General features: G+C 40.4%; 1 long non-coding RNA gene across 1 annotated transcript; it reads right to left on the reverse strand.

The window, feature by feature from the left end:
* Positions 1-900: 900 nt before the first annotated feature.
* Positions 901-10,774, reverse strand: LOC141278471 (uncharacterized). Its single transcript, XR_012331228.1, has 4 exons — positions 10,578-10,774; positions 3,565-3,666; positions 2,686-2,879; positions 901-1,446 (listed from the first exon to the last, which is right to left on the reverse strand). It is a non-coding gene; the product is annotated as an uncharacterized lncRNA (long non-coding RNA).
* Between the last annotated feature and the right edge of the window lie 2,438 nt (positions 10,775-13,212).

Here is a 13,212-nt window from a genome sequence, read left to right on the forward strand (position 1 = left end):
TGAGGTGGGGCTTGGATTCTGCATTTCTCACTAGCTACCCTGTGATGCCTGTACATCAGGACCACACTGAGCGGCAAGGGTGTAAGGAATTGTGTATTGACATGGAGAAATATTTAGGTTTATGGTAAAGTGAGAAAATAGTCTATATGTGATGAACCCCATTTTGTTTTGCTTTTTTTTTTTTTTTTTTTGGCCTTGCCGTGCAGCATGTGGGATCTTAGTTCCCCGACCAGGGATCAAACCCATGTCCTTGGCACAGGAAGCATGGAGTCTTAACCACTGGACTGCCAGGGAAGTCCCCCATTTTGGTTTTTTAAAAAGTGTGTGTCTTACACAAAACATAAATGCATATATACACACAGGGAAAAAAAGATGCAAAAAAAGACACCAACTCTTTTTCCCTAGGAGATGGGATTACAAATGATATTTTCTACTTTTTGCTTATCTCTATTTTCTGAATTTTCGTCAATAAACATATACTCCTATTGCAAGAAAAACTATTCTCTTAAAACCACAGAAGTTACTTATTTTAAAAAGAGAACTCAGGCAGAAGTTCACAGATTTCCCTCAACTGGATTAGTTGCTCATCTAACCTCCTGGAGCATCTATTTACACACTGCATGGGGAGGGGGCCCTCAGCCCCTGAAACTTGGCCTCTGAGCTCACCTTTGTCCTGCTAAAGCTTTGCAAAGACCCCCAATAAATGTGTGATCACCTGTGTGAGCACACAGGACAAGGTCCTACTGAGGTAAATTTGGTTACGGCAAACTCTAGGAGTAAGTTTGAATTGAAGCGTTAAAGCAAAATGTTCTTAGTGGCTGTTACATTGCTTGTATCATATGGGCTCGCTGAGCCTGGAGACGTTAATGCTATGAATGGAAAACCCCTTCCATTTATACGTCATCTTGTAATTTATTCTTTCATATCGATCACTTCATTTTATCATCTGAGGTTAAGTGCTCTCATTGCCTCCCTTCTATAGAAGAAGAAAGTAAACCTCAGGGAGTGAAATAAACTTGCCCAAGGCCAACAGCTGGTAAGATGCAGGGTACTGGGGCTTTTAACCCAGAATGTCTGACTCCAGAACCTAATTTCTTGACTACTGTGCTGTACTGCATCTCATGAGATACTGGACTCAGGTTCAGAAACCTACCCCATATCTCTGGCACTCTCTTTTCTCCTGTGTGAGTGTGTGTGTGTGTGTGTGTGTGTGTGTGTGTTTGTGTGTGTGTTGGGGGGGTGATGAAGCCTCTACAGCACAGCTCAGGCTGTGGTGCGGGGGAGTCGCGTGGGCTCCCTCAGAGCGAAGCTGGGCATGTGGAAGGGGTGATGTGATGATGGCAGGGATGGTGCTCATCAGTTTATTTGTGTGACTATGAAATCTAGAAGCTGATGACTTGGAATTACATGTATATCTTTGAGACGATCTTTTTTCTTCTCTGGACTCTGCAAAATAAGAAACACGTTTTAATGTTTTCCCTTATCTTTGATAAGATTTAGTATATCAAACCAACTGCATTTGTTGACTAATAATTGCTTTTCTCATTCTTTTATTAAAGTCACTAGTAACTACCACGTCTTCTAATCAACATGAAATGTAAATGTCACCACACAGCAGCTGCAATTCTATGCAAAAGAAGGGAATTTGGCATTTAGTTTGCCTGTGCAGCTTTATAAAAGGTAAATATTTAACTGTTGTTAAGGCTTTTAAAATAGTGAAAAAGACCCATGAACCTCCTGGGAATCTATCCTAAAGAAGTGATTTAAATCACAGAAGAAAAAAATGTATTTACAAAGATGTTCATTACATTATTTATGATATCTTAAAAGCAGAAGCAGACTAAGTATTCATCTGTAAATAAATTAGGACACATTTGCATGTTTTCACATGGCATATTTTGCAGCCATTAAAAGTTCTGTTCGGTTTTAGAGTGAAGAAAGATTTCCTATGCTGGGCACCAAACCCAGAAGCCATTAAAAGAAAGCTAACAGATTTGACACCATAAATATTAAAAAGCCTTGTCCTTGAAAGACACCATAAACAAAGTGAAAATATGAGTGATGAAATGAGATAAAATATACAACAGGAACAATATTAAACTCATGTATTTTAATTTTCCCCATAAATCACTCTCTCTTTCAGCTTCTCTCCTCCAAGGCTGAGCCATGAAGCTCATAGCCCAGAAAAAGAGGGGCAGGGACTGCCTGGGGCAGAGAGGCCCTTGAGAAACTGGGTCTCAATGCTGACTTCCTTCACCCCATTAGCAAGACAGGGGTCTCAGATGCCAGCCTTTGGCAGAGAAAAGAGAAAGGATGATTTTATCCTGAAGCTTACCCTTTAATAAATCAAGGACCAACCTGGGTGGACTTCATCATAAATGTCTATGCAGGGAGAACTACTACCAAGTAGAAGTGGGAAAAATAGCCAGCCCTTCTCCAGGGAGGATTATGGGTGGAAAAGGAGGGGAGAAGAAGCAGAAGAGGAGGTGAGAGCTGTGCATCCTGACTGTCCCAAAGCTGTAGACAGGTAGATGGAAGGAGACATCAAAAGCAGAAGAGAGGTCTCTGATCCCGTTTTCGTTTGGGGTTCTGGGAAGAGAAGCCTCACCACATACCCGTCCTGAAGCAATTCTTCTCTCTGTTTAAGCAGAGAGAAGGGCAGCATTTAGCTACCCAAAGTCTTACCTGGCATTCATTGGCATGAAAGGTGTCCAGAATTTCCTGCATATCCTTGGGAAGGAAGAGCTGACCCTATAGGTGAGGACTGAGAGGTCTTCCAGTCTGGGAGCCAAATGGGAGTTGCAGCCAAGCCTCACGGGGCAACAGTAGGACTGAAGTGGAGAAGAGTCCGTTGAAAGGACCACTGGACTCTGAGGAAGCTAAGATAGACTTCGAGTTTATTAGTCAGAGATGCAAGCAACAAACGTCAGCGAGATGTAAGCCACAAACCTCAGCAAGATGTGTGCATAGTGACCAACAAGAAACATGGCTACAAAAATCAGAGGCAACAAATACCTATGCTCAGGAACTTAGGGCCCCTTCCACACCTTCACCACGAGACCATACAAACCCCACCTCCTATATACCCAAGTGCTATCTCAGAGAATTAGCAGCAAGAGGAGTATTTGAGTTAAAATAGTGGGTAAGGTAATACAATAAAAAGATCCTAAAATATGGTGCCTTAAAAAGATAGGAGCTGGTTTCTCTGTTGGATGAAAGTCTAGGTGGGCAGTGCAGATCTGATATGGCAGCTTGGGGGGGTCTGGACTGAAGCGCCTATCTTGTTGCCCTCCTGTTCTCAACATGTGATTTCTAGCTCACTGTCTGAGACATCTGTTCTAGCTCCTGGTATCCTGTATGCATTCCAGTGAGTGGGAAGAGGAAAAACAACACATTGGAGGCACACCCCTCCCCATTCCCTTTAGGGGCATGACCTGGGAGTCCTGCACATCACATCTGCTCACATGCTGTTGTCCAGGATTAGGTCACTTTGCTGCACCCAGTTGCAAGGAAGGTTGTGAAAGTCTTCATCTGAGCAGCCACCCAAATATCCATATATCTCACCCACAGAATGTACTTGCCCTCCTCCAGCTCAAAATTCAGGATCTCTGGGTGCTGCAGGGTTCTCTCCTGCAGGTCCAGGTGCGACTCTTTATTGTTGGTGACCTGTAAACGAAGAGAAAAGTTACCTATCTCTCTCCAATCACACACATACCCAACATGCACCTATGGAGAAAGAACAGAATACCAAATTAAAACTTCCACTCAGAAAAGGGAAGGATGGAAAACACACAGCAGTCTATAGTTCAGAGCAATTATCAAATCCTACCACACCGGAATGATAAACACTCCCTTCCCTGGCAGTGGAGTTAGTGCCTTAGTTTCTCCATCTGGTAGCCACTTGTCCATTGACCCCCCAGAGGGGATAGGCTAGTTTTCAGGAAGGTTATTTCTTATCTGTTATCCTCCATGGCGTCATCCCAAGTGGGCACTGAAGAGTATGCCCTTTTGGAGGGGGCTTGTAGATTTCACAGCCTGTTTCCTCTGGTGACTTTTGGGGGCCTAGGAGTTACTTTAGGAGTCAAAACGATCACCTGCTTTTTGAGGCCACACTTGTGGATTTTTTGGCAATAAAATTCCCTCCAAGAGTTAATAGGCTTCTAGTCCATTTGTTTCCTGTCAGTGCCATGTGCAAGTCACCAGTCAAAGTCCTTCATTAGGCATGGTTTTTACACAGGAAAATCCTGTCCTTTAATTTACTGGCTTCTGACTCTGCCCCTTTTGTTCTGAAAGGCAGTTAAATTACTAGTGGATCTTATGGACTCTCAGGCTTGGTCTGTTTTGGCTTAGTCCTTAGTCCTAAGGAATTGTTTTTACTCTAGGGCATGGTCCTCACTCCTAACCATGGATTGGTTAGAACTCCCCCATCTTTTAACACCGTGCGACCTCTGATACTCCCATTCAGCTTGCAGCCCCGTAGCAGCCACGTTCTTCTAGGCCTCATGGTGTCCTACCTGCACGTGCTCAACCAAGCCCCCTGCCAAGGGCCGCTGGAGAATCCCCATGTAAATGTTCTAGCACCCTTCTCCCCATGCAGCTCCCTCATCTTTGTTACCTTGCCCTGAAAATTTTAGCCAATTCAGCATCCCTGCATTTCTACCCTCTTCAGCTCAGCAAGATTGCTTAGCTCTGTATAAACTCCGTCTCCCTGCACTGGGCCCAGGAGGTACCCCCAGGAAGAAAGCCAGGGCCAATGTGGGATTCACTGCATGTGTTTTCTTTCTGTCCAGGATTGCAGTCTGGTACTGCCTGTTGTCCGATGCCTGAAAACAGCTGCCTCATACATTTTGTCTAGTTTTATAGTTGTTTATGGTGGTGGTGATGGGAATCTGAAATCAGTTACTCCATCAGGGATATCATCAAAATCACTTCTTTCTTTAGGTAGAGAATTTTATTTGGATACCCAGCCGTCCAGGGAACTGGCCAAGGGAGTATGAGCAGAAGCAAATGAGTTGTGCCTCTAGTTCTCTTTGCTTTCTTTTCCTGCTGCCTGGAATGTGAAAACTGTAATTACTAGCTGTTCTCCCCACCCGCCCCCAGATCTACTTGCCATAACTAACATAGTTAAAAGCAGAGATCTCAGAAAGAAAAGAGAAGAGAGAATGCGGCAGAAAAAAAAAAAAGTACATGAAGAAATAATGGCCACATTTCCCCCAAATTTCATGAAAACATCAACCTACAGATCCTAGAAGTTCAGTGAGCCTCCAAGCAGGATAAATAAAAAGAAAACCATACCCAGGTCCATCATAGGCAAACTGTTGAAAACTAAATATAAATAGAAAATCTTAAAAGTAGCCAGATAAAAGACACATTATACACAGGAGAGCAATGAAATGAATGGTGGCTGACTTCTCATGAAAAACAATGGAGGCCAGAAGATAGTGGAATAACATCTTCAGATGGCTGAAAGAAAAACCTGACAATCCACAATGTTCTATTCTGTGAATCTACCCCTCAAAAATGAGGATAAATTACAGTCATTTAAAAGTAAATGATAAAACAAATGACAGCTGAGAGAACTCATTGCCTGCAAAACTGCAGTACAAGAAAAGTTCAACTAGGGACTTCCCTGGTGGTCCAGTGGTTAAGACTCCATGCTTCCACTGCAGGGGGCACAGGTTCAATCCCTGGTGGGGGAACTAAAAGCTCACATGCTATGCAGCATGGCCAAAAAAAAAAAAAGTTCAACTAGATAGAAACTCATGTATAGAACATCACATCCAACAACTGCACGTCCTTTTCAAGTGCACACAGAGTGTTCAACAGGACAGACCAGATGCTGGAGCATAATGTAAGTCTCAATACATTTTGAAAGACTGAAATCTTATGAGTATGTTCTCTAAGTATAACATAAGTAAGTTAGAAATCAGTAACAACATGATAGCTAGAAAATCCCCAAATGGGGACTTCCCTGGTGGTCCAGTGGTTAAGACTTCACCTTCCAATGCAGGGGGTGTGGGTTTGATCCCTGGTCGGGGAGCTACAATCCCACATTCCTTGTGGCCAAAAAACCAAAACATAAAACAGAAGCAATATTGTAAAAAATTCAATAAGACTTTATAAATGGTCGACATCAAAAAAATCTTTTAAAAAAATTAAAAAAAATTAAAAAAAAAGAAAATCCCCAAGTATTTGGAAACTAAACAAGATAATTCTTAATAAATTAGGGGTCAAAAAAGAAAACACAGAGGAATTAGAAAATAAATTAGAAAATAAAGCTGAATGATAAAGGCTGAAATTATAAAACAGCAAAATCAGTGAGATGCATCTAAGCAGCATTTAGAGGGAAGTCTACAGGTTTAAATGTTTACATCAGAAAAGCAACAAGGGTTTAAAAATCAATGACTTAAGTTTCCAGCTTAAGAAATAAGAATTGTATGGGTAAATCAAAGTCAAAGTAAGTAGAAGGAAGGAAATAATAAAGATAAGGGTGAAGATCAATAAAACAGACAATAGTCAAACCATAAAGAAAACGAACAGAGCCAAAAGTTGGTTCTGTGAAAAGTTTAATAAAAACAATAAACCTTTTATAAGATTCGTCAAGAAAATAAAAAGAGAGAAAAAACAAATTACCAATATCAGGAACAAAGGATGGAGGTCAATAAGGATTCTCAGACTATGAAAAAATTAAAATGGTTTACTATGGAATAATCTATGCCAATAAATTCACCAACTTAAATGAAATGAACATTCCTTGGAAAACAAAACTTACCTAAACTGACTCAAGAAGAAACAGAAAATTTAAATATCCCTATGCCTGACTACTACAAGCAACTTTATGCCAATAAAATGGACAACCTGGAAGAAATGGACAAATTCTTAGAAAGGTATAAACTTCCAAGACTGAACCAGGAAGAAATAGAAAATATGAACAGACCAATCACAAGTAATGAAATTGAAACTGTGATTAGAAATCTTCCAACAAACAAAAGTCCAGGACCAGGTGTCTTCACAGGTGAATTCTATCAAACATTTAGAGAAGAGCTAACACCCATCCTTCTCAAACTCTGCCAAAAAATGACAGAGGAAGGAACACTCCCAAACTCATTCTTTGAGGCCACCATCACCCTGATACCAAAACCAGACAAAGATACTACAAAAAAAGAAAATTACAGACCAATATCACTGATGAATATAGATGCAAAAATCCTCAATAAAATACTAGCAAACAGAATCCAACAACACATTAAACGGATCATACACCATGATCAAGTGGGATTTATCCCAGGGATACAAGCCTTCTTCAATATATGCAAATCAATCAATGTGATACACCATATTAACAAATTGAAGAAGAAAAACCATATGATCATCTCAATAGATGCAGAAAAAACTTTTGACAAAATTGAACACCAATTTATGATAAAAACTCTCCAGAAAGTGGGTGTATAGGGAACCCACCTCAACATAATAAAGGCCATATAAAACAAACCCACAGCAAACATCATTCTCAATAGTGAAAAACTGAAAGCATTTCCTCTAAGATCAGGAACAAGATAAGGATGGCCACTCTCACCACTATTATTCAACATAGTTTTGGAAGTCCTAGCCACCGCAATCAGAGAAGAAAAAGAAATAAAAGGAATACAAATTGAAAAAGAAGTAAAACTATCACTGTTTGCAGATGACATGATACTATACATAGAGAATCCTAAAGATGCCACCAGAAAACTACTAGAGCTAATCACTGAATTTGGTAAAGTTGCAGGATTCAAAATTAACGCACAGAAATCTCTTGCAGTCCTATACACTAACAACAAAATATCAGAAAGAGAAATTAAGGAAACAATCCCATTCACCATTGCAAAAAAAAAGAATAAAATACCTAGGAATAAACCTACCTAAGGAGGTAAAAGGCCTGTACTCAGAAAACTGTAAGACACTGATGAAAGAAATCAAAGATGACACAAACAGATGGAGAGATATGCCATATTCTTGGATTGGAAGAATCAATATTGTGAAAATGACTTTACTACCCAAAGCAATCTACAGATTCAATGCAATCCCTATCAAATTACCAATGGCATTTTTTACAGAACTAGAACAAAAAATCTTAAAATTTGCATGGAGACACAAAACACCCTGAATAGCCAAAGCAGTCTTGTGGGAAAAAAAGTGGAGCTGGAGGAATCAGAGTCCCTGACTTCAGACTATACTACAGAGATACAGTAATCAAGACAATATGGTACTGGCACAAAAACAGAAATATAGATCAATGGAACAGGATAGAAAGCCCAGAGATAAAGCCACACACCTATGGTCAACTAATCTATGACAAAGGAGGGAAGAATATACAATGGAGAAAAGACAGTCTCTTCAGTAAGTGGTGCTGGGAAAACTGGACAGCTACATGTAAAAGAATGAAATTAGATCATTCCCTAACACCATACACAAAAATACACTCAAAATGGATTAGAGACCTAAATGTAGGACCAGACACTGTAAAACTCAGAGGAAAACATAGGAATAACACTCTTTGACATAAATCACAGCAAGATCTTTTTTGATCCACCTCCTAGAGTAATGGAAATAAGAACAAAAATAAAGAAATGGGACCTAATGAAACTTAAAAGCTTTTGCAAAGCAAAGGAAACTACAAACAAGACGAAAAGGTGACCCTCAGAATGGGTGAAAATATTTGCAAATGAATAAACAAAGGATTAATCTCCAAAATATATAAACAGCTCATGCAGCTCAGTATTGAAAAAACAAACAACCCCATCCAAAAATGGGCAGAAGACCTAAATAGACATTTCTCCAAAGAAGACATGCAGATGGCCAAGAAGCACATGAAAAGCTGCTCAGCATCACTAATTATTAGAGAAATGCAAATCAAAACTACAACGAGGTATCACCTCACACCAGTTAGAATGGGCATCATCAGAAAATCTACAAACCACAAATGCTGGAGAGGGTGTGGAGAAAAGGGAACCCTCTTGCACTGTTGGTGGGAATGTAAATTGATACAGCCACTATGGAGAACAGTATGGAGGTTCCTTAAAAAACTAAAAATAGAATTATCATATGACCCAGCAATCCCACTACTGGGCATATACCCAGAGAAAACCAAAATTCAAAAAGACACATGCACCCCAATGTTCTTTGCAGCACTATTTACAATAACCAGGTCATGGAAGCAACCTAAATGCCCATCTACAGACGAATGGATAAAGAAGATGTGGTACATATATACAATGGAATATTACTCAGCCATAAAAAGGAATGAAATTGGGTCATTTGTAGAGATGTGGATGGATCTAGAGACTGTCACACAGAGTGAAGTAAGTCAGAAAGAGAAAAAGAAATATCATATATTAATGCACATATGTGGAACCTAGAAAAATGGTACAGATGAACCGGTTTGCAGGGCAGAAATAGAGACACAGATGTAGAGAACAAACATATGGACACCAAGGGGGGGAAGTGGCGGGGGGGTGGTAGTGGTGTGATGAATTGGGAGATTGGGATTGACATATATACACTAATACGTATTTTAAAAAAATGAATAAAATAAATAAATATCCCTATGCCCATTAAATAAATTGAATTTCTAATAATAATTTTTAAAAAAAACTTTCCACACAAGAAACTGGAGGCCCCGATGGTCTCATCAGTGAATTCTCTCAAGCATTTAAGGGAAATGGAAGGCGTGGCAAGATCATATTGTAGAAGAGCACGTGGATAAGAAATATTGTTGCAGCTGTATTTGGAAATTACAGTCTGCCACAGTGAGGCTGAGATAGGCAGAGATTTTAGGATACAAAAAGAACAAACCATAAAAGATAATAAAAGTAAATTGAACTTACCAAAGAAAGTCTACTCATTGTAAGATGCTCTGAAGAAAATGAAAACTCGCCACTCAGACTGGGAGAAAATATTTGCAATTATTGGGCCTTAGAGCAGGCTGCCCAAGATATGCCATAATGGCATATTAATTATTTTGAAGTAAAGTTACTTGAGAAATAGCTGGTGGAAAAAAAATATTAAAAAAACACTCTGACCCCCCCAATCCCCACCCCTTTGCCCCTGAAAGCGGAAACTAAATCTCCCATGTGAATCTATCCTCCCTGTACCAGGAAGATAGAAAGCATCCTTATTACCAGAGTTAGGGAATTGAACGCTAAGAAAGCTGGATAAACAAACTTTGTTGTTTCTTTATTAGTCTGCTGCTTCAAGCACAAGTCCTTTTGCTAAATCTTCACAAATAATTGTTTCTTTGTCTAAAAATTTTATATGAAACACCCAGCTTGTTCACCTTGGGAGTCCCATTTCTGTGTCACCTCCATGTGTATGAATTAAATTGTTTTTTTTTCCTTCCTGTTAACTTGTCTTGTGTCCATTGAATTATTAGACCAACCAAAAGAACTCAAGAGGGGTGGGGGGTGGGGGAATTTCCCCTTCCCCAGCAGTTGGCATAGTGGGCAGGATATCGGCTGGACAGGCTCCCCCCTGAGGCTGCTGCAGCTGAGAAATCCTGAAACCTCTGACAAAGGCTGGCAGAATGTAAGAGTCCTTACCTGGGTCTCTGGTGGAACGGAAAGTCATGAGAGTCCCTTTTCTTTCTTTCTAAACTTAGATTAACAGGAGAAAATATTTGTGGAACTGATTCCTTGGACCTACCAACTCTGGTGTTTGGGAAATGAGTACTCTAGGTTTTTATGGATTCTCTCCTTTCAGAGATGGTCACTGTTTTTCTTTGTCTCTGTCTGTTGTATTGTTTGTCATTAGGAGGAAGAATCATAGAGAAAAATGCAGGCATTAACCCTTTATAATCTTGCTGTTTGAGCTGGCCTCACAGACGGGGTGAGTTAACCGTTCTCACCAGAATGGCGTCTGTTTAGACAAACTTTGCTGTGGGTTCCCTATGTAAACTGGATGAGATTTTTCCTTCCATCTCATTTTACGTCCTGAGAGCTTGGCTTTGTGACTAGTGAGAATAGTCTCTATGGTCTCCATTATCTGTAAGGTGCACTTATCGGGGTGCATCTGGTTGACAGTTGAATAGACTGGGGTTCTGAGACATGACGTCATAAGCAGCACTCTCTTTGTCCAGCCGTGCCAGGTCATAGGGGTGGTTGTCATAAGGAGTCCCAGTTCATAAGGGGCTTTTGTCACATCATCATTTGTTGCTTGTTAGTACTGGTAAGGTCCCATTCCAGTAGTGCCTGCCTGGTGTCATAGATGAGTTCGTCTGTAATTCGAGGCATCTCACGTTTTTTGTGAAAGATTGGAGACACTGTTTTTACTACACCATCCTTACCGCCTGGGCAGTGAAGGCCTTTGCTTTCTTAGACTAACTTTGGGAGTGAACGTTTGGATTATGAGGACTCATTGTCTGTACCCTCTCCAGGAACTCATCTTGCATCCATGGTAAAGATTTACTCTAAGCCTGGAAAGTTTCCTCCAGGTCTTTCCATAAAAAGGCTTATTGAATTGAGTCACTATTGGAATAAATATGCTAAAGGAGAGCCTACTCATCAATGGCCAAATTTTTTGAATTGGAAAATCTTCTGTATTTGAAAAAAAATTCTGGAGAGCTCTCATCATAAACAGCTGTCATATTGGTACTTATGGGAGGACTAAGTTGAAAAGAGAACACAAAAAGAGCATACCAGCTATATCCTTAGGGAATCCCTTAATAAAATGAAAGATAGAAGTTGGAACAAAAATTAAAAACCAAATCTGATGTAAATACCCCTTCTCCTTCCTTTTATACTCCACTTTATCCAGCTCCCTGTTTCTGACCCTCCAGAAGATCTTCTGGATTTCTGGGTTCCCAATCTGATGCCCCCTTAAAACCAAGCTATTATTTTCACCTCAATTCCTGCTGATGCAGCCTGGTTTACGATAACTGAGCTCTGTTTAGCTTTTTTTTTTCAATCCCATTGCACCCCGACTCACAATTTCTTTTTGCATTTCTATTAAAGGGAGACAGTTAACATGGACTCGAATACCTCAGGAGATATTGTTAATCTCCCTCAACATTTTCCCAAGTCCTTAGAGCCAACTTAGAAACCATAGCCTTTACCCAGGTCTCCACGCTTGTCCATTATATTGATGACCTTTTACTTTGTATTCAAACTAAGCAGGGAGCACTTATAGATGCCCTCATTCTCCTAAAGGCACTAGCTGAACAAGGCCATAAAATCTCCAGATCTAAACTTCAATGGGTACAAATAACTGTTACTTACTTAGGATATGACATATCTCAGGGCATTCAAAGACTCACCCCCAAATGCCTTGAGTCACTTTAGGCCATCCTTCTCCCCAAAACGAAAAAAACAGTTACATAAATTTTTACGGGCAGCTGGCTACTGTCACCAGTGGATTCCTAATATTGCAGCTCTTGCTAAATCTCTGTATGCATTCCTCCCAGATATCACCCCAGAGCCCATTTCCTGGCCTTCAGAGGCATTATGCTCCTTTGAAGCCTTAGAATTAACTCTGTCACACCTCTGGTTCTTGGCTTACCTACTTTTAATAAACCTTTTCATCAGTACTGCCACAAAAATAATGGGATTGCTGCAGGCATTCTAGGATAGCCTTTTGCCTCTCAGATACATCATATAGTATATTTCTCATGCCAATTAGGCCCTGTGCCATCCAGTATGCTGCTGTGTGGTGGCCACAGCTGCCACCTTGACTGACAAAGCCAGTACTCTAATTAGGCTCTCCCATTCATCTCTATGTTCCCCACGCTGTGTCTGCTATCTTACAAGTTCATAGAATGCAGCACCTCTCTACATAGTGACAGATCACCTAGGACGAGGATCTTTTAATTTACCCTTCCATCACCGTACATTGTTGTAACACTTTAAATCCAGCTATTCTACTACCCCTGCCTCATGATGGAGAGCCCCATTCCATTCCACATGATTGCCTTGCAACTATAGATATGGTCTCAAAGCCATGAGAGGATCTTTCAGACATCCCTTTAGACAACCCAGACTTACTTTTATTTTGTGATGACTCTTGTAAAGAAATTTCTGAGGAAACCTAACTGGTTATGCCGTAGTTTCCCCACATGAAACACTTGAGGCCTACTCTTTGCCCACTATAAAACCAGCCCAAGCTGTTGAACTCATAGCTCTTGGAGTCTGCCAAGCTGTTGGCATAATTCGGAAATCCCATGGATTCTTACCTTCTGCAGGT

This window comes from Tursiops truncatus, chromosome 4, assembly GCF_011762595.2.
Source record: "Tursiops truncatus isolate mTurTru1 chromosome 4, mTurTru1.mat.Y, whole genome shotgun sequence".
NCBI lineage: Eukaryota > Metazoa > Chordata > Mammalia > Artiodactyla > Delphinidae > Tursiops > Tursiops truncatus.